Genomic DNA, 25,378 nt, shown 5'->3' with positions numbered 1-25,378 from the left:
CATTCCTATCAATAATTACTTTAAATATAAATGGTCTAAATGCTCTAATCAAAAGACATGGGGGTGGTGGAATGGATTTAAAAAACAACAATAATCTATATGCTTCCTACAAGAGACTCATTTCAGAGGTCACAGCTGTGAGCCCTCCTCTGCTTGTGCTACCCCCACCACTATTGCTGGGAGGTCTGAGTGCCTGAGCTGCAAACCATGGCCTACTGCTGGCAGGAAGGGAAGGATCTAACTATATTTGTGGCCAAAGAAGACCATGAAACTCCAGCAAAGCAGAGCTGGTGGCTGATGACCCCAATGATCCATATGAAGAGTATGGATTGATCCTGCCAAATGGAGACATTAATTGGAACTGCCCATGTCTTGGGGGAATGGCCAGTGGCCCCTATGAAGAACAGTTCAAGTCAGCCTTTTCCTGCTTCTACCATAGCACAGAGGATGTCAAGGGGTCAGACTGTGTAGACCAGTTCTGGGTCATGCAGGAATGTATGCAGAAATACCCGACCTCTATTCCCAGGAGGATGAGGAGGAGGTGGAGGAGGAAGAGGAAAAGTCAGCAGAACGTTTAGAAGAGACAACTCCCGGGGCGCCTGGGTGGCGCAGTCGGTTGAGCGTCCGATTTCAGCCAGGTCACGATCTCACGGTCCGTGAGTTCGAGCCCCGCGTCAGGCTCTGGGCTGATGGCTCAGAGCCTGGAGCCTGCTTCTGATTCTGTGTCTCCCTCTCTCTCTGCCCCTCCCCCGTTCCTGCTCTGTCTCTCTCTGTCCCCCAAAAAATAAATAAACGTTGAAAAAAAAAATTAAAAAAAAAAAAAAAAAAAGAAGAGACAGCTCCCACTGAGGCCACTGCAACCAAAGAAAAGGAGGGGTCAAACTAATAAAAGGACATAAGGTACTGGGCTCCAGTCCTTCTGCCTAGGAGTGATATGAACCTTTTTGCAAAATGCCTTTTGGTCATTCTCTGAGAAACTGTCCTTCCCTCTGTTGTTCTGTGCATTATAATGTACAAAATAACTTATCTTGATGGTCTTGGTCTTTTGACATATACACTGGAAAAACATGTATGTGTGTCTCACATAAACCTATCAGCAAATGTAGCTGTCACTTTTGAATTCTTTTCTCAGATTATCCTGAATTTTGTCACTTTGAAATAATGTGCTATGATCAGCACATTATCTGGGAGTATCTTGTGAGTGAGCTGATTTATTCTTACTGATTATATCAGATTTCATACCCCTTTAGGAAGTGAATTAGAAACAAGAACATCTTTCTTTTTTTTTTTTTTTTTTTTTTTTTTTTTTTTTTTTAATTTTTTTTTCAACGTTTATTTATTTTTGGGACAGAGAGAGACAGAGCATGAACGGGGGAGGGGCAGAGAGAGAGGGAGACACAGAATCGGAAGCAGGCTCCAGGCTCTGAGCCATCAGCCCAGAGCCCGACGCGGGGCTCGAACTCACGGACGGCAAGATCGTGACCTGGCTGAAGTCGGACACTTAACCGACTGCGCCACCCAGGCGCCCCAAGAACATCTTTCTTTAAAAATGCTGGAGTGGGGCCATTCCTAATACAAGAGGCCAAATGATCAGATACTTCTTTCTCGAAAACCATCCTGACCTTGAATATATGAGGGAATACTATATTTCATTTCTGATGCATTTTGGTTTCCATTTTTACCTCAACTCCCAGTGTTTTCTGTGTTTGGAAACTGGAGCTTTGGACCCTCTGATTCACAATCCCTTCCTAGGTGAAAAGAAAGGCTATTTTTGTCCTTGTTGTTATTCCAAAAGCCCTAGTTTGGGGCCTGTGTTCACAATGGCTCTGTGTCAGCCTGCTGGGAAACAATGTTCTTGAGAGGTGGAGACCTAATTGTTACCAAAATAACAGCCAAGAGAAGAAACAATGTGAATTAAGTAGTCAATTAAAAGGAAAACATGATAAAAAAAAAAAAAAAGAGAGAGAGAGAGATACTCACTTCAGATGTGAAGACACATATAGACCGAAAGTGAAGAATAAAAAAAGATACTCCATGTAAATGGATGCAAAAAAAGAGCCAGGTAGCAATACTTATATCTGACAAAATAGACTTTAAAACAAAGACTGTATCAAGAGACAAAGAATGTCATTACATAATAATGGGATCAATCCAACAAGAGAATACAATTGTAAATATCCATGCACCCAAAAGGGGAACACCTAAATACATAAAGCAAACATTAATAAACATAAAGGGAGAAACTGATGCTAATACAATAATACGGAAGTTTAACATCCCACCTACATCAATGAATAGGTCATACAGGCAGAAAATGAAGAAACAGTATCTTTGAACAACACATTAGACCAGATGGACTTTATAGATATACACAGAACATTCCATCCAAAAACAACAGAATGCACATTCTTTTCGAGTGCACATAAAACATTCTCCAGGATAGATCACATTAGGCCACAAAACAAGTCTCAGTAAATTTAAGAAGGCTGAAATTATATCATGAATCTTTCCCAACCACCACAATATGAAATTAGAAATCAATCATAGGAAAAAAAATTTAAAAACACAAACATGTGATGGCTAACCAGCATGCTACTAAACAACTAATGGGTAAATGAAGAATCAGAAGGAAATTTTAAAAATTCATGGAGACAAATGAGAATGAGAATGAAAACACAGTGGTCCAAAATCTTTGAAACACTGTGAAAGTTGTTCTAAGACAGAAATTTATGGTGATAAAGGCCTACTCCAAGGGACAAGAAAAATCTCAGATAAACACTCCAACTTTACACCTAAAGGAACTAGAAAAAAAAATGAACAAAATCCATGGTTAGTAGAAGGGGGGAAAAAGATTAGAGCAGAAATAAATGAAATAGAGACTAACAAAATAGAAAAGATCAATGAAACCAAGAGCCAGTTCTTTGAAAAGGTAAACAAAATGAATAAACTTTTAGCCAGATTTATCAAGAAAAAAAAGAGGGAAGACCCAAATAAAATCATAAATGAACAAGAAGACATAATACACTACAGAAATACAAAGGACTATAAGAGATCACTATGAAAAACAATATGCCAACAAATTGGGCAACCTAGAAAAAAATGGACAAATTCCTAGAAACATACAATTCTTCCAAAACTGAATCAAAAAGAAAGAGAAAATCTGAACAGACCAATTACTAGTAATGAAATTGACTCAGTAATAAAAACATTCCCAACAAACAAAAGTCCAGGACCAGATGGATTCACAGATGAATTCCAGCAAACATTTAAAGAAAAGCTAATATCTATTCTCCTCAAAGGATTCCAAAAAATAGATGAAAGAAAGCTCCCAAAATACATTCTATGAGGCTAGCATTACCCTGATACCGAAACCAAAGACATTACAATAAAAGGAAACTATAGGCCAATATCCCTATGAATATAGATACAAGAATCCTCAACAAAGTATTAGCAAATCACATTCAACAATACATGAAAAGGATAATTTACCATGATCAAGTAGGATTTATTTCAGAGATGCAAGGATGGTTCAATATTTACAGATCAATGAATATGATACATTGCATCAATAAGATGAAAAATAAAAATCATATGACCATCTCAATAGATGAAGAAAAAGCACTAGACACAATTCAACATCTGCATGATAAAAACTCTCAACAAAGTGGGTTTAGATGGAACATATCTCAACATAATAAAGGCCACAACTAATATCATACTCAGTGGTGAAAAACTGAAAGTTTTTCTTCTAAGATCAGGAAGAAGGCAAAGGTGTTGACTTTCCCAACTTTTATTTAATATAGTACTAGAAGTCCTAGCCACAGCAATCAGACAAGAAACAAAATGCATCCAAATTGTAAAGAAAAAGTAAAACTCTCTATTTGCAAATGACATGATATATGTTGAAAACCCTTAGACCACACACACACACACACACACACACACACACACACAACCTATTAGAATAAATGAATTCAGTAAAGTTGTAGGATACAAAATATCAAAATCAGTTGCATTTCTATATACTACTAATGAAATAGCATAAAGGAAAATTAAAAAAAACAATCTCACTTAAAATTGTACTGAAAAGAAAAAAATCTGTAGGAAAAACCTTAACTGAGGAGGTGAAAACTCTAAGATACTGATGAAAGAAACTGAAGACAACAATAAGAAATGGAAAGATACTCCATGTTCATGGACTGGAAGAATATTGTTAATAATAAGTTGGAGGTTTCACATTCCCAGATATCAAGATATACTACAAAGCTGTAGTAATCAAAACAGTACAGTGCTGACACAAAAAGAGAGACACAGATCAATAGAACAAAACAGAGAGCACAGAAATAAACCCATGCTTGTGTGATCAATTAACTTATGTCACAGGAGGCAAGAATGAAAAAGACAGTGCGGGAATGGGCAAAATGGGTGAAGGGGAGTGGGATATATAGGCTTCCAGTTATGGAATAAGTCATGGGGATAAAAGGTAAAACATAAGTAATATAGTCAATGATATTATAATAGTGTTGTATGCTGACAGATGAAAGCTACACTTGTGGTGAGTACAGCATAATGTATAGACTACTTGAATCAATATGCTGCATACCTGAAACTGATGTAACAATGTGTATCAACTATACTTCAATAAAAAAGTAAAAGTTCCAAAACCAAATAAAAAAAAAACAGGCAGAGGACCAAATAAAATCACTAATGAAAGAAGAGAAATAAGGGTGCTTGGGTGACTCAGTCGGTTGGGTGTTCAGCTTTGGCTCAGGTCATGATCTCACGGTTTGTAGGTTCAAGCCCCGTGTCAGGCTCTGTGCTGACAGCTAAAAGCCTGGATCCTGCTTCGGATTCTGTGTCTCCTCTCTCTGCCCCTCCCCGGTTTGCGCTGTCTCTATCTCTCAAAAATAAGTAAAAATGTTAAAAAAAAAAAAGAGGAGAAATAATAACTAATAACACAGACGATTACAGCAGAATGTTATGAAAACCTACATGCCAGCAATTGGACAACTTAGAAGAAATGGATAAATTTCTAGAAACCTATAACTTACCAAAACTAAAGCAGGAAGAAATAGAAAATTTGAACAGACTAATTATCAGCAATGAAACTGAATTAGTAATCAAAAAACTTCCCAACAGACAAAAGTCCAGGATCAAACAGCCACACAGATAAATTCTACAACATTTAAAGAAGAGTAAATACCTACTTTTCTCAAACTATTTCAAAACATAGAAGAAGGAAAGCTTCTAAATTCATTGTATGAGGCCAGTATCACCCTGATACCAAAACCAGAGTAAAACTACAAAAAAAGAACTACAGGGCAAGATTTCTCATGAATATAGATGCAAAAATCCTCAACAAAATATCAGCAATATGAATCTAACAATATGTTAAAAAATAATTTACCATGATCAAGTGGGACTTTATTCCTGGAGATACAAGAGTGGTTCAACATTTGCAAAACAATCAAGGTAATACATCACATCAGTAAGAGAAAGGATAAAAGCCATATGATCACTTCAACAGATGCAGAAAAAGCATTCAACAAAGTACAACATCCATTCATGATAAAAAACTCTCAACAAAGTAGATTTAGAGGGAACATACTCAAGATAATAAAGTCGTTATGTGAAAAACACACAGCCAACATCATACTCAAAAACTGAGAGCTTATCCCCTAATGTTTGGAGCAAGAGAAAGATGTCCACTCTCACCACTTTTATTCAACACAGTACTGGAAGTCCTAGCCACAACTATTAGACAACACAAAGAAATAAAAAGGCATCCAGACTGGTAAGGAAGAAGTAAGATTCTCACTATTTGCAGATGACATAATACCATATATAGAAAATCCTAAATACTCTACCAAAAAACTATTGGAACTGATAAATGAATTCAGTAAAGTCACAGGATACAAAATCTATATACAGAAATCTGTTGCATTCCTATATACTAATAATGAAGCAGCAGAAAGTGAAATTAAGAAAACAACCACAGGAGTGCTCAGTGGCTCAGTCAGTTGAGCCTCCGACTTTGGCTCAGGTCATGATCTCGTGGTTGACCAGTTTGAGCCCTGCGTCGGGCTCTGTGCTGACAGCTCAGAGCCTGAAGCCAGCTTCGGATTCTGTGTCTCCCTCTCTCTCTGCCCCTCCCCCGCTCATGCTCTGTCTCTCTCTGTCTCAAAAATAAATAAACATTAAAAAAAAAATTAAAAAAAAGGAAAACAATCACATTTACAATTGCACCCAAAACAATAAAATATCTAGGAATAAACTCAACCAAAGAGGTAAAAGACTCGTATCCTGAAAACTATAAAACATGGATGAAAGAAATTCAAGACAATACAAAGAAATGCTCATGGGTTGAAAGAACAAATATTGTTAAAATGTCGATACTATCCTGGGCACCTGGCTAACTCAGTGGAGTATGCAACTCTTGATCTCAGAGTTTTAAGTTCAAGCCCCACATTGGCTGTAGAGATCACTTCAAAATATAATCTTTAAAAATAAAATAAAATGTCTATATTACCCAAAGCAATCTACAGATTTAATGCAATCCCTATAAAAATACCAACATCATTTTTCACGAACTAGAACAATCCTAAAATTTGTATGGAACCACAAATGACCTCAAATAGGCAAAGCAATCTTGAAAAAAAAAAAAAACAACAAAAAAGGAGGTACCACAATTTCAGACTTCAAGTTATATTACAAAGCAGTACTTAAAACAGTATGGTACTGGCACACAAATCCACACATAGATCAATGGAATAGGATAGAAAGCCCAGAAATAAACCCATAATTATATGGTCAATTAGTCTTCGACAAAGGAGAAATGAATATACCATGGGATAAAGACAGTCTCTTCAACAAATCATATTGAGAAAACTGGACAGCTACATGCAAAAGAATGAAACTGAACCACTTTCTTTCACAATACACAAAAATAACCCCAAAATAGATTAAAGACCTAAATGTGAGACCTGAAACCATAAAAACCCTTCAAGAGAGCACAAACAATAATTTCTTTGACATTGGCCGTAGCAACATTTTTTCTAAATATGTCTCCTGAGGCAAGGGAAATAAAAGCAAAAATAAACTATTGGGTCTACATCAAAATAAAGTTTCTGTACAATGAAGAAAACAAATGAGCAAAGGAAAAAAACCCAGAAAGACAAAGCAAGAAACAGACTCTTAACTGTAGAGAACAAACTGATAGTTACTAGATGGGAAATGGGTGGTGGGATGGCCGAAATATGTGATAGGGATTAAAGAGTACACTTACTATGATGAGGAAAAATAAAGGAGGAACTGAATAGACATTTTTCCAAAGAAGACATTAAATGGCCAACAGGTACATGAAAAGGTGCTCAGTATCACTAATCATGAGGGAAATGTAAACCAAAACCACAATGAGATATATCACACCTGTTATAATGACTGTTATAAAAAAAAAAAAAAAGAAATAACAAGTGTTGACAAGGATATGGAGAAAAGGTAACCCTTGAGTACTATCGGTGGGGCTGTAAATTGGTGCACGTATTATGGAAAACAGTATGGAGGCCCTTCAAAAAATTAAAAATAGAGCTACCATATGACCTAGCAATTCCACTACTGGGTTTTTATGTGAAGTAAAAGAAAACACTATCTCAAAATGTATCTACACCTCTATGCTCACTGCACCATTATTTACAACAACCAAAATATGGAAGTAACCTATGTCCATTGATGGATACAAAAAACATGATATCTATATCTATATCTATATCTACATCTATGTATAAAAAAGAAGGAAATCTTGCTGTTTGCTATAACATGGATAGACCTTAAGGGCATTATGCTAAGTGAAATGAGTCAGACAGAGTAAGAAAAATACTGCATGATCTCACTCTTACGTGGAATTAAAAACAAAAAAACCCCACAAGCTCACAGATGCAAAGAATATTGGTGGTTGCCAGAGGCAGAGGGTGGAAGGTGGGCAAAAGGGTGAGTGATCAAAAGGTACAAAAAAAAAAATGTTTTACTGTCTCCATGTTTTCACTAAAAGTCAGCAGTTAACTGAAGCATTGTCCCTCTGCATGCAATGTTTTCATGATTTTTCCCTTTATCATTTTTCAGCAGTTTGCCTATAGTGTTTGTAAGCATGGTTTCTTTATATTTCCCCTGCCTGGATTTCACTGACTTTAATTGGTAAATTCTACCTCTTACCAAATACAGGAAAATTTTATCTATTATTTACTAAAGTTTTTTTTTTTTTTAACCTCACTCTGACTTTCCTTTGATAACACATATCCTGAATTTTTTATATTGTCCCACAAGTCTTGCAGGCTTTTTCTTTCTTTTTCCACCTTTTTTCTTTGTTATTCAGATTGCATTATTTCAAGTTCACTGGATCTTTCCTCTGCCATCCAAAACCTGCTGCTAAATTCAGCCAGTTAATTTTTCATTTCAGATATTGTATGCTTCAGTTTTAGAATTTCCACTTAGTACTTTTTTTTATAGTCTGGATGCATCTCCTTATGTTTTCCTTCATCAGGAGCACATTTTTTCTTTACTCCTTTGAACATGGTTATAACAACTTTTTGTTGTTGTTGTTGTTATAGTAACTTTTAAATCTGTATCTGCTAATTTCAACATTTGAGTCCTCTCACCATTGGTCTCTGCTGATTATCTTTTCTTTTGAGAATGGGTCACATTTTCCTGTATCTTCAAATATATCTTGGATCTCATAAATGCTATGTTGTAGAAATTCCAGATTTTGCTATACTTCTCCAAAGGATTTTTTAATGAACTAGCAGTTTTCTTGGACTTAAGCTGTAAACTCTACCTTTTGGAAGGTAGCTCAAATGTCAATTCAATTCTTCTTAAACTCAAGTATCTCCAATGCATATGTGGTTCAGGGGTCAACCAGAGATTTGGATAGCTTATACACAGAATTTAGGGGCTTCTCTCCATGACTCTCCCCTTTCTGAGATTCCACCTTCCCCTTTCCAGTACCTGGGATTTTCCTGAACTTTGTCCTGTGATGCTTTAGAACAGAAAGACAGAAAGAGTTCTGTTTTAGTCAGATCAGACAGAGCTGACTGTGGCTTGTCTTTAGGCAAAAAGCTCCAAAAGTGGGTAATTTTCTACGACATTCTTTCTCTGAGTATTTCCAGAATCTGCTTCCTTTTGATTACTCTCCAATGTCCTCAGGTTTTGTGCTTTTGTATTTTGTCCAATTTATAGTAGTGTGTGGGAAGACTGAGTCTGCCAGAAGCCACTAAGCCAAAAACCAATGGTGTACTCTTGTTTTGAATCATATGCTTAGGATATATTTTCAGGATGGGGCACCTGGGTGGTTCAGTTGGTTAAGTGTCCAACTTTGGCTCAGGTCATGATCTCACACCTCATGGGTTTGAGCACTGTGTCAGGCTCTGTGCTGACAGCTCAGAGCCTGGAGCCTGCTTTGGATTCTGTGTCTCCTTCTCTGCCCTTCCTCCACTCACGGTCCTTCTCTCTCTCTCTCTCTTTCTCTCTCTCTCTCTCTGTCTCTCAAAAATAAGAAAAAAAAACATTAAAACAATTTTTTAAGTGATATATTTTCAGGAGTGGGATTTGCAAAAAAAAGGTATAAAATCTTATGTTTTATAATTTGCTTGCTCATAGATATTTCTTATTAAATAATACTAAACATTTAGAGAAACTCTCTTACATTTATTTTATTGTTTTGATTGAAGTGTTTAAAAAAATGTGAATAGGGACCATAAATGTGGGACGAGTGATTAGACTTAAAGATTCACAGACTGAATCACAGTTCTCTAAAACTCACATAAGATGCCCACAGTGACTTGGTTTCAGGATCTTCCAACTCCAACCTCAAAGGCTACTGAACCTAGAACCTTATATCCTTTAGATTCATACACTTGCTGTGGCCTCATGAGCAGAATGTATTTCCATGACCTAAAAGAAAAGGACTTCCTGATGAACTCTGGAAACCAGCTTATTTCTTCTCTTTTTCTTACTGTTCATCCTTACTCTGGGCCTGGCCCACAACAACTGGCTTTCCCTATCCTAGAACTTGAGAGATTTGAGGTTTGTGCTCCTTTTCTCTCAGAATGCCATGCATTTCTATGTGAATTTTTCCCTCCTCACTGGAGACTAGCTCTCATACCAAGTAATGAGGCAGTCTGCATTAAATAAAAGGCCTTTGCTATCCCTTTCCCAGATGGTAAGAACTTGTAGACCTTACAGTTGTATGACCAAATTTGGACTTGTATTGCCATATCAAGAGATTCAGTTTTATTGCTTAACACGAACATCTTTATGATTCACATCTGCCATAATAATTCTATATAAAATATAACAATCCATAACTAACTTAAAACTATAATCATTTATTTTTTACTAAGTATCTTCAAGGGCACCTGGGTGGCTCAGTCAGTTAAGCGTCCGATTTCAGCTCAGGCCATGATTTCGTGGTTCGTCAGTTTGAGTCCTGCATCGGGTCTGCTGTCAACACAGATCCCACTTTGAATCCTGTCTCCCTCTTCCTCTGCCTCTTCCTCGCTGTCTCTCTCAAAAATAAATATTAAAAAAATATTAAAAAAACAAAACTGTGTACCTTCAGATTATCTGGGATTTAAGCTTTATGCTGCAGCCTGAGTCTATGTTTGCTCCATGTATTTCTCACTCCCTTTAGACCAGAGGTTGCTTGATTGTTCTCATGCCAAAAGGCAGGAGTACAAGAAATAAGGCTCAAATGTGCTAGTCCATTTGAAGCCTTCCTTTGCATTACTTCATCCTTAACCCACTGGCCAAAGCAAGTCACTTGGTCAAGCCTCATATCAAAATACATAAAATCCATTCTATCCATCATGAGGCCACAACAAGGGTATGAATGTAAAACACTCTTACAGGGCAGTGAGTAATTGGGACTAATAATTCAATATACCACACTTATGGTATCACAGTTGTATTTATTTTCCACATTTTTAAAATGTTTATTTTGAGATAGAGGGAGATCGAGAATCCTGAGCAGACTCCATGCAGTTGGCACAGAGCCCATGCTCACCAACTGTGAGATCACTACCTGAGCCAAGAGCAAAAGTCAGAGGCTTAATTGGCTGAGCTACCCAGGCACCCCTTCCACGTGGTTTTTAATTGTTTTTAAAGTTTATTTATTTTGAGAAAGAGAGGAGGGGAGTGGGGCAGAGAAAGAGGGAAAGAGAATCTCAAGAAGGCTCCAGGCTGTCAGCGCTGAGCTGGATGCAAGGCTCGATCCCACAAACTGTGAGATCATGACCTGAGCCGAAATCAAGAGTTGGATGCTTAACCGACTGAGCCATCCAGGTGCCCCTCCACATGGTTTTTTAATTTAAGGAACATTCAGCAGACGTTAGAGCATGGACTTTATAGTCAGGTAGACTTGGGTTTGAATCTTTACTCCAGCATTTTGCTACCGATGAGAACTTGGGCAAATACCCTCACTTCTCTGAACCATGATTCTATTAATTTAAACCCTATAAATACTTTGGCATGTTTATTTTTTCTATGCATATATTAATTTCCTCCACAAATATGTAATAATACAATATATTTAAAAATTTTTTAACTTCAAAATAGCATTTCCCCAGACAGTAAAAATGTTGGGAAAGAACGATTTTTTTTTCTGCTCCGCTCCCCAATTCTTATCAGAGTTAAGGTCCTAGTGGTGAGGGCGGGGGTGTGTCTCAGGCAGTGCTCATGACAGAATCATATGGAAACCTCCATAAAAATATGGACTCTGAAGGCCCCTAGACTTGCAAAGACAGAACTCCTGGAACTGGGCTTCAGTTCCCCACTCCCACCTTTAGGATGGTCTGATTTTCATAGTCAGTGGAGGAAATTAAATTCCTAAAGGGACCCAAGCCACTCTTTTCCTTCCTGAAAATCCTGGATACTCTGAATGGTTATCCACATATTTTAAACTGCCTGCCAGGTTCATGGAAAAGCATAGTTTTTAACTGCCGCATAATTTTGATCATATGGATGTAAATTTATTTTCCTTTTGCTGGGCATTTGGGTTGCTTCCAATCTGTCCCTATCTCAAGTAAATTATGTTGCAATAAACATATTATACATAATTCTTTGACCATATTTCTGATTATTTCCAGTGGAAAGGTTCCTAGAAGTGTGATCACTGAACCAAAGGGTATAAACATTTTGAAGGCTCTTGTTAAGCACTATTTTGCCAAACTGCTTGACAAAAAGGTTATACCAATTCACTCTTCACACTAGCATAATCTTTACATAGTGTTGTTAGTGCTTTAAGATGGAACTCTAAAGGGATTATTTTCACTTAGGGTGAGAATGTGAAACTGTCACAGAACAGAATCAAATGTGGCACATTTAAATATAAATTTCTTTTAACAACTGAAGTTGGAAGCAATAAAATCTGTGGATATAAAAATCTGAATGACAAATGGAAGAGAGGAGTAGGAAATAAACCAGAACCTCTGTCAATACACTTCTAAGAAAAAGAGGAAAAGAAACAAAACAACAAAATGAGGTCCAGCTAGAAAATAACTTCAGGACAACAGAGGGGGCTCAGAAACATGCTGAAGAGGAAAATGATGTAACGGGAAAACACCTTATGTTCTAATCAAATTACTGGTACACAGAGGTGATCAGAGGAGTTCACACTGATGTGAGGAGAGGGAAAACACTGAAGATGAAGCCGGTAGTAGTATTTGGAGCGCAGCCTGCAGATTCCACATCATTAGGGCAATCCAAAGGTTCGCTGGGCTCTGCTCATGTCTACATCAGGTGGGCGGGGGCCCCACTGTGCCCACCCAAGGTCCACAGCCCCACTAAGCCTTCTGCTGATTCACAAGGGTATATATTTTGGAGGGCCCCTCTCCTCCCAGCTCTGGTTCTTCTGAGACCATCTCTGTTCTCCAACATGTCCATATGGTTCCCTGCGCCTCTTTCAGCAAGCTGCCACTCTCACAGAACATTAGTGTGTTTAAGTTTATGAAGACATGGAGGGTTTGGGGGAAGGGTCACGCTGCCCATTATGCCACAAAGCACTTAAAATGACATTTCAGGCTGTCTGGTTCATAAACGTCCTTTTGATCATTCCCTACTGGTTTCTCCCTAGGTTTTACTGCATGCAGGGCCCTTATTCCCACAATATCCAACTCCTCCCCTCTCTTCATTCCCCCATCCTGTAGGGAGCACCTTCTCCTCACCCTGACCCCCAAGAAAAATTAATTTCCTGCTTCTGTAAGTGCAGCCTTCTGGCCCTTTTTGGTTGCCTGAGCCCTAGCCAGCCCTTACGCCCTAGGGGCTTATCATGGTATTTCCTGAAACTAAGACAGCTACTTTCCCAAGAATTCTGCTAATAGATCTTACCGCTGAAGAACACTCCCAGAAGATGATTAGAGTCAGCACTCTGCCTTCTGCAGGTAACCGAGACTCAGATTAAATGAACTGTCCCAAATTCCTAAGAGTGAAGTGGTGAGGACTAGACTCCAGGTTTTCTGTTTCTAAAGCTGTGTCTTTTCCATGTCAAATTTATGTTTATCACGTAACAGTGGCCACTGGCTTCTGAGTTTAGTAAGTGTACTCTAAGAGCTTCAATCTCTCATCAAAAGCAGCATCCCTGCCATCAATCTTTGTGCCTTTTGTTTCTGGCAGGAGTAACTGAGTTGGACAATTCAAAATTCTTTACTGCTGGATTCAAAAAGTCTGACAACTGCTAAGTTGAATACGATCATAAAGCTTGTAGATACAGTAATCATCCACTTGTACCTCAACCTCTTCCCTTCTCTCTGAAAAAGCAGCCTGACCAGATGAAAAGCTTAGAGTTGGGCATAATGCTAGTCTTGAAATTTAATCATATTTCCCGCTGACTTCCATTATCAATTTGATGATGCCTTATCACAGAAAAAAATGTTTTGCTTGTAAGAAAAACAATACTTAAGACCACAGTAAGATTTAATAAACTATTCTTTTAAAAAACAATTAAAGAGAACCACAATGCATAGTCAGTGGACTGAACCAAAAGCAAATCGATATTTTATAAAGTTGCAGAAACCCTCCTTCCTCTGACTGGAGCACAGTGAAAAGATGCTCACTGGTGTCTTGCCTGACTTTTACATTTAGTCTTTCAGTCTAGGGCGAGCCCAGGATACATTTCCTTAGGGGCAGGGGTTAGAGATTTGTTTATTTCACTGACCTGGTGAGGGCTGCTGATAGGTCTATGTTAGGTGTTCTTCTTAATTTAGCAACAACCATAAAAAAATTGCCTATAAGCAGCTGCATGTGTGTTATTTAAAACTGTCCATATAAGCAATATTAAACTTCCGACAAAAACAACAATTTTCATTTTGGCATAGTACTTAGCTATTCTTTTTGCTGGTATTAGCTAATCAGATCATTTGCTCCTGAAGATCACTTCTGGGGTGATTGCTAAAAATGTCTTTCATATAAAGAAGGATATTTTTTTTAAGTTACCCGGGAGGGTATATATCCAATTTGTCTAAAATGGGAAAAAGTTTCAAAATAAATGTTTAAAACTCGAGTTACCTGGGATATAAAAATAGATACCTCCTGGGGTGCCTGGGTGGCTCAGTCAGTTAAGTGTCCGACTTCGGCTCAGGTCATGATCGCACGGTCCGTGAGTTTGAGCCCCACATCAGGCTCTGTGCTGACAGCTCAGAGCCTGGAGCCTGTTTCAGATTCTGTGTCTCCCTCTCTCTCTGACCCTCCCCCGTTCATACTCTCTCTGTCTCAAAAATAAATAAACATTAAAAAAAAATTTTAAAAAATAGATACCTCCCATTAAAACTAGAATTTAGGGGCACCTGGGTAGCTCAGGTCATGATCCCTAGAGTCGTGAGATCGCACTCTGCATCAGGTGCAAAGCCTGCTTGGGATTTCCTCTTTCCTTCTCTGTCTTTCCCTCTCCCCTTGCTTGTGCTCTCTCTCTCTCTCTCTCTCTCTCTGTCTCAAAATAGATAAACTTAAAAAAAAAAAAACAAAAAAAACCTAGAGGGGTGCCTGGGTGGCTCAGTCAGTTAAGCATTCGGCTCAGGTCATGATCTCACACTTGGTGAGTTCAAGCCAGCTTTGGCTTCTCTGTGGTCAGCACAGAGCCTGCTTGGGATTCTCTCTCTCTCTCTCTCTCTCTCTCTCTCTGTCCCTCCCTGCACATGCACATACATGTACTCTTCCCCTCTCACTCTCAAAAATATAGAAACATTTTAAAAAATTAAAAAAAAAAAACTAGAATTTAGTCTACCCATTCTAATATCAATGGTATCTAATATCATTGGGTTTTAATATTTAGAAAAGAAAATCTCAAAAACCAATTATGAAACATGGTATGGAGGATTATTCAGTTGAATACAGTAATACATCCAGCCATGCTTCCTCCTTCCTCTTCTCAGAAACACTGAGAACCAGAGATAATTTCCCTGGCTTTGAACAAAATTATACCAGGCAGTACCATATTGTGTCTTCTCTATCAACATTACCAGAAAATGCCAACAATGCTGGACTTCTAGAAATTTTGCTTAGGTTTATTCTATTTTTTTTTAGAGAGAGTAAGCAAGCGAGGGGGGAGAGAGAAAGAACCCCAAGCAGTTTTCATGCTCAGCATGGAGCCTAACTCAGGGCTTGATCCCACAACCGTGGGATCATGACCTGACCCAAAATCAAGAGTTGGATGCTCAACCGACTGAGCCACCCAGGCGCCCCGCTTATGTTTATATTTAAAAAATTTTTTTAACATTTATTTCTTTATTTTTGGGAGTCAGAGAGAGACAGCAGGAGCAGGGTAGGGGCAGAGAGAGAGGGAGACACAGAATCTGAAGCAGGTTCCAGGCTCTGAGCTGTCAGCACAGAGCCCAATGCAGGGTCAAACCCATGAACTGTGAGATCATGACCTGAGCCGAAGTCAGATGCTTAACTGACTGAGCCAAACAGGGGACCCTGCTTAGGTTTATTTTAAAATCATGTATAAGTCCAATACTTCATTTGGGCAAAACTGCTAATTAACAACTCTGGTTTGGGGACAAGTCTATTTCTTCCTTTGACATGTTCCCCTGTTTCCAACCCCCTTTCTTTTTAGGTGTATTTGTTAGAGAAAAAGTTAAAATTAAATCTATATTCACAAAAATTGCTGAGCACCATCTCTAACCTGGCACAGATGTTCCAAAAACACACAAGGTAAATTGTAAGTGTCCGGTGAGGAGGGCCATAGCCAAGAGGGTTACGAATAATGGCAACCAATCCTATTGCCATAGGTTACCTGCTGGTTTTGTTTAGCTCAAGTTCTTGCCTTTCTAGGTCTAATGGCCATCCCTTGTCCCAGATCTGACTCACAGATAGTCTCATTTCACCCTGCTGAAGCCAGATCACAGTAAGAATCAGGTTCAGTTCTAGGTATCACAGAATTGCATATGCAATGGTGGGTGATAGAGTGAAGAACAGACCCTCGTTCATGTGGGGGAAATTGAAGGATGGGGTATTTGAAAGAACTGGAGGCTATGATGACTGATAACACTAAAAGGCCTGGAGGAAGCTGTTCTTTGTAGCTCCACAAAGAACAATGCCTTGCCTCACCTCCCTAAGTCTCAGATTCTTCCTTTATAACATAAGCCAGTGGGCTGGAAGATCTTGCTCTAAATGGCTTTGAGTCTATAATTGGCTGGGAAACTGATTTCAGCCCAACTCAAGGAAAATCTTTCTTCCAATCAACCAATCTTCCAGTAACAGGCAGCTCCAGGACATGGTGAGCTTCTAGTTCGTATGGGCAGAGTTGGGACAATCATCTACCAGAAAGCCTATGGCAGGATCTCCTGCATCCTCTGGGAAGATGGACTAGGTTACTGTTAAAATCCTTTCCAACTTGTCTAGAAACTTTTCCTGTTTCAAATAGTTTCCAGGAGAGAAACTCCCATTGTAGTGATGCTAAGGTGCTCAAAGTCAAGAACGTCAGGAGGAAGAGGGAAAGCAAAACAGTCTGTGTAGTAAGACCGCAATATCCTCATCTGAGTGACAGGCCTGGTGCCAGATACTTGATAAATAGTAGTTCCATAGGTAGGTATTGTTCTCCTTTTACAAAATGGAATTGAGGCTCAGAGAGGCTACACAACTTTATTAAGGTCACACAGCTAGTAAGTGGAAGTTAGGGAATTCAACTCTAGGTCTACTGACTTTAAATTCAGCACTTTCCACAATGTTTCCCTATCTTGAAGGAGCAGTGTACAGTGGGAGGAGGCAGAGAACATAGAGAAGGCGTAGAATACCAAGGAGGCCAAATGCAGTATAAATAAGAAACCATGAATTACAGACTAAACTTCCATGGCCTGTAGGCAGGGAGAGGGTGTTTACTTACATGCTGAGTTTGAAAGGCCACTGTACCAATAATGAACATCCAATTATAAAACAAGAGGCTCCTGGTGTTTCTGCTGACATGACTGTTTTGGACTGAATGTTTGTCTCCCTTCCAGAAAATCTGCCAGATTCCCTCACTAGGACTATCCCCAATCTCTTCAGGCATTTACCACTTTTCCACCTTTATTATAATTACTTGACTCATGTTCCTTGAGACCATAGATTCATTGACTAAAGTTGTTTTGTTTTTTATTGTTATTTTATCATTTTATTATATGCTGTACATCTATATACTTAAATGCATCATACCACTGCTTGGATAGCTTCCATGTGCCCCTCCAAATCCACTCCTCACACTTCCTTGCCCTATTGTGTGCTGGAAGCTGCCTCTTACAAATGGCACTAATGGGATCCCTTGCACTCTGCCTTCTGCTTTGGTTCAGCCATTAGGGGGCACAGGCAGGAGTGGGAGAAGAGTAAGACGATACTTATTCCCTCAGCTTCCAACTTGTCAAGCTGCACTGAGCAGTGACCATGTTCTATCCAAGTCTGAGGTTTCTCCTAGGTAGTCTGCCTCTCCTGCAAATCTCTTGATTCCATTAAATTGTCCCTCCCTCCCATCACGCTTGAGGCTAAGCTCCCAGTTGCTGCTTGAGCAGGGCAGCTTTACCAGCCCTTGTTTATACCACCTAACCCCACCCAACACTTATAAATAGTGCTTTATCAGACTTTCAATCACTTGAGAGTGTCATGTTTCTTACCAGGATCCTAACTAACACATGTACCAAAAGCCTCAGGACGGAAGGAAGGAAGGAAGGAAGGAAGGAAGGAAGGAAGGAAAAGAGAAAGGACTCTCACTCTCATAGCTCTTACCTTTGGTAATTATCTATGTATTTGGAACTAATTTGCTTATATCCTTCCTTGATTTATCAATTTTGGCCATTATTTATCTATTAGATGGATTTCCCATTGAGGTCAATGACACTTAACCCTTCCACATCTCCCTCTTTCCAACACAGTTAGAAAGCAAGGTCTCTTGTTAGATGAGACTGGTGAATGAAAAGACAGCTTCTGTTCTTAGACAGGATGATTCAACATCAAAAAGACGTCTGTTATCCTTAAGTTAATTTATAACGCAATGCAATCTCAAAAAATACCAACTTTTTATGGAGCTTGACAAGCTAGTACTAAACTTCAAATAGAAAAAGAAACATGCAGGGGTGGGCTGGCTGGCTCAGTTGGGCATGTGACTGTTAATCTTAGGGTTGTGAGTTCAAGCCCTACATTGGGCATGGAGCCTACTTAAAATAAAAAGTAATAATTACAAAAAAAAGAAAAAAGAAAAACAAGCATGCAAAAGTAGCAGGAATATACTTAAAATCATTATTTTATTTAAAAAAATTTTTTTAATGTTTACTCATTTTTGAGAGAGAGAGCAAGCAAGCAGGGGAGGGGCAGAGAGAGAAGGGGACACAGAATCTGAAGCAGGCTCCAGACTCCAGAGCTGTCAGCACAAGGCCTGACGTGGGGCTCAAACTCATGAACCACGAGATCATGACCTGAGCCAGAGTTGGGCACTCAACTGACTGAGCCACCCAGGCGCCCCAGGAAAATACTTTTAAAAAGAAAAACAAATGAACAAAAGAACAAAACAAAAGAAAAAGAAAACAAAAACAAAACAAGGAGGATTAGGTACACTGGACATGAAAACGTACTATAATGCCTTTCTAACTAAACAGTGTGGTATGGGCAAATGAACAGACCAGTAGAAAAGAAAATCCAGACAAAGAACCAAGTATCTATGAAACTCTAGTATGTGATAAAGTTGGCATCTAAGAATGCCCAGCTAAAAGGAATACCCAGCTAAAAGGGTTTTTTAATACATAGTACTGGAATAGCTAGTTAGCTATTTGGAAAAAAGGGTAAAATTAGATCCATACCTCATACCATACACAAGAACAAATTCTAAATGGATCTGAATATACAAATGAAGCTGCATAAATTTTATTTTAAAAAACGAGTGAATTCCTCTTAACCTGGGTGTAGAAGAAAATTCTGTAACTATAACTCAAAATCAAATGGAATGAAAGAAAAGATTGATAGACTCCATAAAAGCAAAAATTGTACATGGGAAAAAACACCATCAACAAAGTCAAAGAATCTGGGAGAAAATATTTACAACATGTATCACAGATAAAGGGCTGCCATTTCTCACATTTAAGTAACTCATAAAAATTGAGGAGAGGGGCACCTGGGTGGCTCAGTTAAACATCTGACTCTTGATTTCAGCTCAGGTCATGATCTCCCTGTTTGTGGGATTGAGCCCTGAATCAGGCTCTGTGTTGACAGTTGCAGAGTCTGTTTGGGATTCTCTCTCTGTCCCTACCTCACTGGCTCTCTCTCTTTCTCTCAAAAATAAAATAAACATTAAATAAAAAAAAGAAAAGAAAAAAATTGAGGAGAAACATAGATCAAAACCTAACAGAAGAATGGACAAAAGACATGAACAGAAAATATGCCCCCCAAAAAGGAAATAAAGGTGATTCTTAAAACATATGAAAAGAAGTTCCTTCTCACTCATAAAAAGAGAAGTACAAATTAAAACCACACTGAGATACCATTTCTCACCTATTAGACTGGCAAAAATTAAAAGGTATAATCACACACCTTGTTGGCAGGCTGTAGGGGAATGGGCACTTTTATACACTGCTGATGAGAATGCATATTGGTATAACCTTTATAGAGGGGAATTTCACAACATATGTTTAAAACACTCATATGCATATCATTTTTTGACCTAGTAATCCCACTAAGAATTTACCTTGAAGATAAACATCCAACAACACAAAAATGTAAAGGTTATTATTCATAGCATCAATGTTTGTAAAATTAAAAAATACTGGAAACCACTGACATGCACATATATATGGCATACAAGTACTAAGCAGGTATTAAATAAAAAAGAATGAGAGAGATCTGTATGAACTTGTATGGAGTGACTTCCAGGACAAATTAAGTGAAGAAATCAAAGTGCAAACCAGTATCTGCAGTATGCGATCTTTTTTATGGGAAAAAAGGGGAATAAAAAAACCATACATGTGTATGTTAATTTGTGCAAAAAAAAGCCACAGGAAAGACAATCCAGAGGTATTAAGATTGGTTCTTCTCAAGAAACAAGACTCTTAACTATAGAGATCTGATGGTTACCAGTAGGGGGTGGGTGAAGGGTTAAATAGGTGATGGGGGATTAAGGAGTGCACTTGTTATGCGGAGCACCAGATGATATACAGAATTGAGTCACTATATTGTATACCCAAAACTAATATTTTTTAAATATTAAAAAAAAAAAAGACTGGTTACTGTCAGGGGCTGGGTAGGAATGGGTTGGGTAGAATAGACATAATGAAAATCATCTAATTATACCTTCTGTGTTGTGGAACCATGTTAATGTTTTATATACTCAAAGCAACAACAAAGAAAAAAAGAAAAAGAAAATTAACAATGATGGGGAGGGCAACTAAAATGTGCAAAACAAATGAACCAACCAAATTTCAAATGAATAAAATAACTTACGCTGAAGGGGGAAATAAAACACAAGTAACTTCTGAACACTATAATTGGACTGTACACTCTCAGACTAAACACAAAAGAATTCTAAACTAATATTAGATAACAGAAAATCAGTTAATAGACTTTTTTTTTTTATGAAGGCATTGGTTAGCAATTCCATGTATTTAAGGATGAAGCAAGTAAGTAAATATATTGTGGATAACGGGAGCCAGTTTTCTCATCGTTGAGAGTTACAAATATGAAGCGGGAGAGAACAGAATGAACCCTATAGTGTTTCACTAGAATCAGAAGTATCAGTATGAACAGATGATTTTTAAAATAGCAATAAATTGGTCAGTATAGACAGGCATACATAGATCTGCATGTGTGTATATTTACATAATCTATCTCTTAGACTTTTTGGTTGAGAGGGTCTAGAATCAACAATATTCCAGAAGCAATGAGCATATCCAACATGCAGATCTTTGTTTCTAAATACTGTTCACTGCTAAAGAAGCACCAGGGCTCCCCAGGTAAATAGCTGATTATATAGGACTGAGGCAGAGAAAGTACAAACTGGGAACAAAGTCAGAAGTTTACATGAGTCAGCTTGAAGGGGTTCTTACTAGCTAAAAGCAGGACAATCTGAGAATACTTAACGACAGTAAAAGTTTATAACACTTTGAATAAAATATGAATCCATACTGATGTATTAAATGGGGGACAAGGGAAACCTCTTCCTTTCAGTAGAAAGCCAACTAATACAAAAGGAATGATGAAATTAGCATCACCATTTGGCAACCATAATACTAATTCGTCTAGGCAAGAATCAATAATAGATACTAAAACTAGTGGTTGAAATTATGAGGAATAACAGAGTATCTCCCCAAGAGTAACTTTATAATAGAGAAACCTGGTGCACACCACTGTCAGCAAATGAGCAAAATTTTATCACCAAAGTTAGTAATGGGACAGATCAGTATCCTAAGCCTACTGATACAACGTACAATAATCACTTCTGTGGTATTCCTGCAAGGAAATCTAGAACTAAAATCTAACCATGACGAAACATCAGACAAACCCAAATTGAGGGGCATTACAAATAAGTAAACTTTTTTAAAATCAGTAATGTGAAAGTCTTGAAAAACAAAGGACTAAGGAACTGTCCAGATGAAGGAAACAGACAAAAGAGTGAAATGTAACAAATGATTTGGAATTTTCTTTTGCTCTAACAAATATGATTGGCACAATTGGTGAAGTCTGAATAAGGTTTGTAGATTAGATAATAGTATTGTTTATTTCCTGTTTATTTTTAACAATTATAATGGGGTTATGTAAAGACTGCTTTTTTAAAGCAGATATAAACTGAAGTATTTAAGCATAAAGGGACACTCTGTCTGCAGTTTACTCTCAAATGTTTCAGAGAAGAGGATAAAACAAATGTGATAAAATGCTGACATCTGGGGAATCTGGGTAAACGGTACACAGGACATCTCTGTACTATTTTTGCCACCTTCCTGCAAGTCCAACACTACATATATATGTTATGTATGCTTAAAATTTACATATGTATATACATAAACATGTCAAGTTTTTATATATGTTTAAACTAAAACAACTTTTGTTTTTTAAAAAATGTAGATTCCTGGGCCCCATCTGTGAAATTTTGGGTTCAGGAGTTCTAGTGGTAGGTGTTGGGAATCTGTATGTTTAAAGTTTTTCTAGTGATTATGATGTTTAATCTGGTTTAAGAATCATCCCCTGCCAGAGAGTAATAAAAATTTTACTACTCAAGAGGTAAAAAAGAGCACCCATTTATCTGCCATCCAGCTTTCAAAACGAAAACAAAACCCAGTCACAATGGAAATTCCATGTATACCTTGCCATCTACTCATTTTTTTTCCCTCCTAGAGGTAATCATCCCAAATTTGAAGTTTGTCATTCCTATGCATGTTTTCATACATTTATACCATGTAAATATGTTCATATCAGCAACAGAATTGTTTTGCATGTTTTCAGACTTTATAAGTCGTTCATAACAAACACTTCTTCCTACAATATAACTTTTCATTCAGCAAGATACATTTTGGTATTTAACATTGATACAGGTAGCCTATTACATTGATTTCATCCAGAAGAGAGGGAAAAACTAAGGATTCCAGAGAAAATGAACATGCACATTCTTTGACCTGATGTAAAATATTCAATTTATGACTATACCACAATTTAAAAAAATCCATTTTCTTGATGACGGATCTGGGTTGCATTTCTTCACTAATCCTCATGCAAAAATGAACCTCGTATATATTTGTGCACATATAGAATTTCTTTAGAGGAGAAATTGATAGGTCAAAGGATGTGCATGTTTATTTTCTCTGGAGTCATCAGTTTTTTTCCCCTTTTTTGGATCACGCATGGTTGTCCACAGCAATAGGAGAGAAGGCAGTGTCTACGGGCACAGATGCAGGTATGTGGGCTGATAAATTTGTTGAAGCGTTCTCATTGCTTCTATTTTCTTTCTTTTTTTTTTAAAAAAAAAAATTTTTTTTTAACATTTATTTATTTTTGGGACAGAGAGAGACAGAGCATGAATGGGGGAGGGGCAGAGAGAGAGGGAGACACAGAATTGGAAACAGGCTCCAGGCTCTGAGCCATCAGTCCAGAGCCTGACGCGGGGCTCAAACTCAGGGACCGCAAGATCGTGACCTGGCTGAAGTCGGACGCTTAACCGACTGCGCCACCCAGGCGCCCCACATTGCTTCTATTTTCTTGATGAAACAGAGAGCAAGGTTATCAGTTGGGACCTAGGGTGGATGAAGAGCAATTGGAGGGTAGAGGATGTGGAGAGAGGTGAGATACGTAAAGGCGATCTAGGAGAATGGGAGATTGCCAGGGAGTGCTATGGGCCTAGGTCTTCAGTCCTACTAAATACTGACAAACTGTTCTTCAGAGGAATTATACCAACGTACACTCTTACTAGCAGTGGATGGAAGTTTCTGATGCTGTACATCTCCACCAATCCCTGTATTCAGAATTTCATAATTTTTGCCAAGTTAATGTTTGTGAATAGTTTTAATTTCCTCAATATCTCGAGTTGAGCTTATTGTCCATTTGTTTCATTTTCTGTGAATTAGTTAATTCATGTTTTTTCCCATTTTTCTAACAGTTGTCTTTTTCTAATTTGTAGGTTCTCTTTATGCAGTTTGGATAATATACCAGTGTTTACATTATGACTATACAAATATTTTCACTGTTGAGCCTATGACCATTGCTCCTTTCTTCTATGACTATGTGTTTTTCCTAGAGTTAATGATTTCCTTTTCCATCTGCCTAGTTTTCCATATACCTATGATTTTTTCCCCAAATGCTCCAACATGCTTGGTATCCTATTAGAAACAATTACTATGTGTTCATACAGAAGTTCCATCTTTTCGTTCCTTGAGGTCCTCTCTTACTTAGCCACCTATCCTCTTGTTCCAATCTGTGTTGGTTGCTCTTTGGAAAACTGCATTGGTGGCATTCTGGATCTTCTATTCATCATCTCCTGGGTTGGATTCCAGATTTCCCAAATCTCGTATCTTCTTCTTCCATGGTTTGGCTGGCACTTATTCTCTGGTAGCTTCCCCCCAAATGAGGATATATCTGAATCCTTGAATGTCTTTTTTTCCCAAGTAAACTCTATGCCCAGGGTGGGGTCAAACTCAGGACCCCAAGATCAACAGTTGCATGCTCTTCCAACTGAGCCAGCCAGGTGACCGGCTCTGATCTTTTTGCTGTGCTTTCACTAAACCCTTTCAATCTGAAGAACTAGGTCTTTAATTCTGGAAACTGTTTTTGTTGTTGTTGTTTTGGTGGGAGGCATTATTTTCTGTTCTCTTTTTCTCAAAGTTGTTTCTGAGTCAACATTTGAATCTGATTTTAGGTGTGGAGCAGATGCTTTATTATGTCTCTAATGCTTTTGCATTTGTTATTCCTTCTGCCTAGCATGCAGACTCCTTCTCCTGTCCTAGCAAATCCCTGCTTATCTTTCAAAACCCATTTCTGATATCAGTTCTTCCATGACGATCCCCTCCCTGACCCTAGACTGAATGAGATGATCTTTCCTCTATGCTCAAAGTCTTTTATGGCATCTCTAATGCCATTCTATAAAGTGTTTATATATCTGCCTCTGTCCCTTTCCCCCCACCCCCCACTGATCCTAAATGCTTTGATAGTACAATGTTTATCCATTTCTGTATCCTCAGTGCCTAACAGTATGTAATGGCATGAATAAATGAATGGATTCAATGAGGGGAGAAAAGTGAACATTTCCTCCCACTACATGGCAAGCATTGCACAAGATAGGTACAATCTCATATGCCTTCATTTAATCCTTTGAGCAAATCTCGAAGGATGTATAAGCAAATTGCTTATACAATAAATATTACCTGAACTTCTATTATGTGCAAGGTTTGATACTGGCCAA

The 25,378-nt window shown here is 38.1% G+C and overlaps 1 pseudogene; it reads left to right on the top strand.

Annotated features, from left to right (window-relative positions):
* Positions 1-207: 207 nt before the first annotated feature.
* On the top strand, positions 208-886 carry LOC125175764 (mitochondrial intermembrane space import and assembly protein 40-like; annotated as a pseudogene).
* The last annotated feature ends 24,492 nt before the right edge of the window (positions 887-25,378 follow it).

Source organism: Prionailurus viverrinus, chromosome C2 (assembly GCF_022837055.1).
Source record: "Prionailurus viverrinus isolate Anna chromosome C2, UM_Priviv_1.0, whole genome shotgun sequence".
Classification (NCBI taxonomy): domain Eukaryota; kingdom Metazoa; phylum Chordata; class Mammalia; order Carnivora; family Felidae; genus Prionailurus; species Prionailurus viverrinus.
The sequence above is the reverse complement of the archived record's forward strand: the minus strand, read 5'-3'. Positions and strand labels throughout refer to the sequence as shown.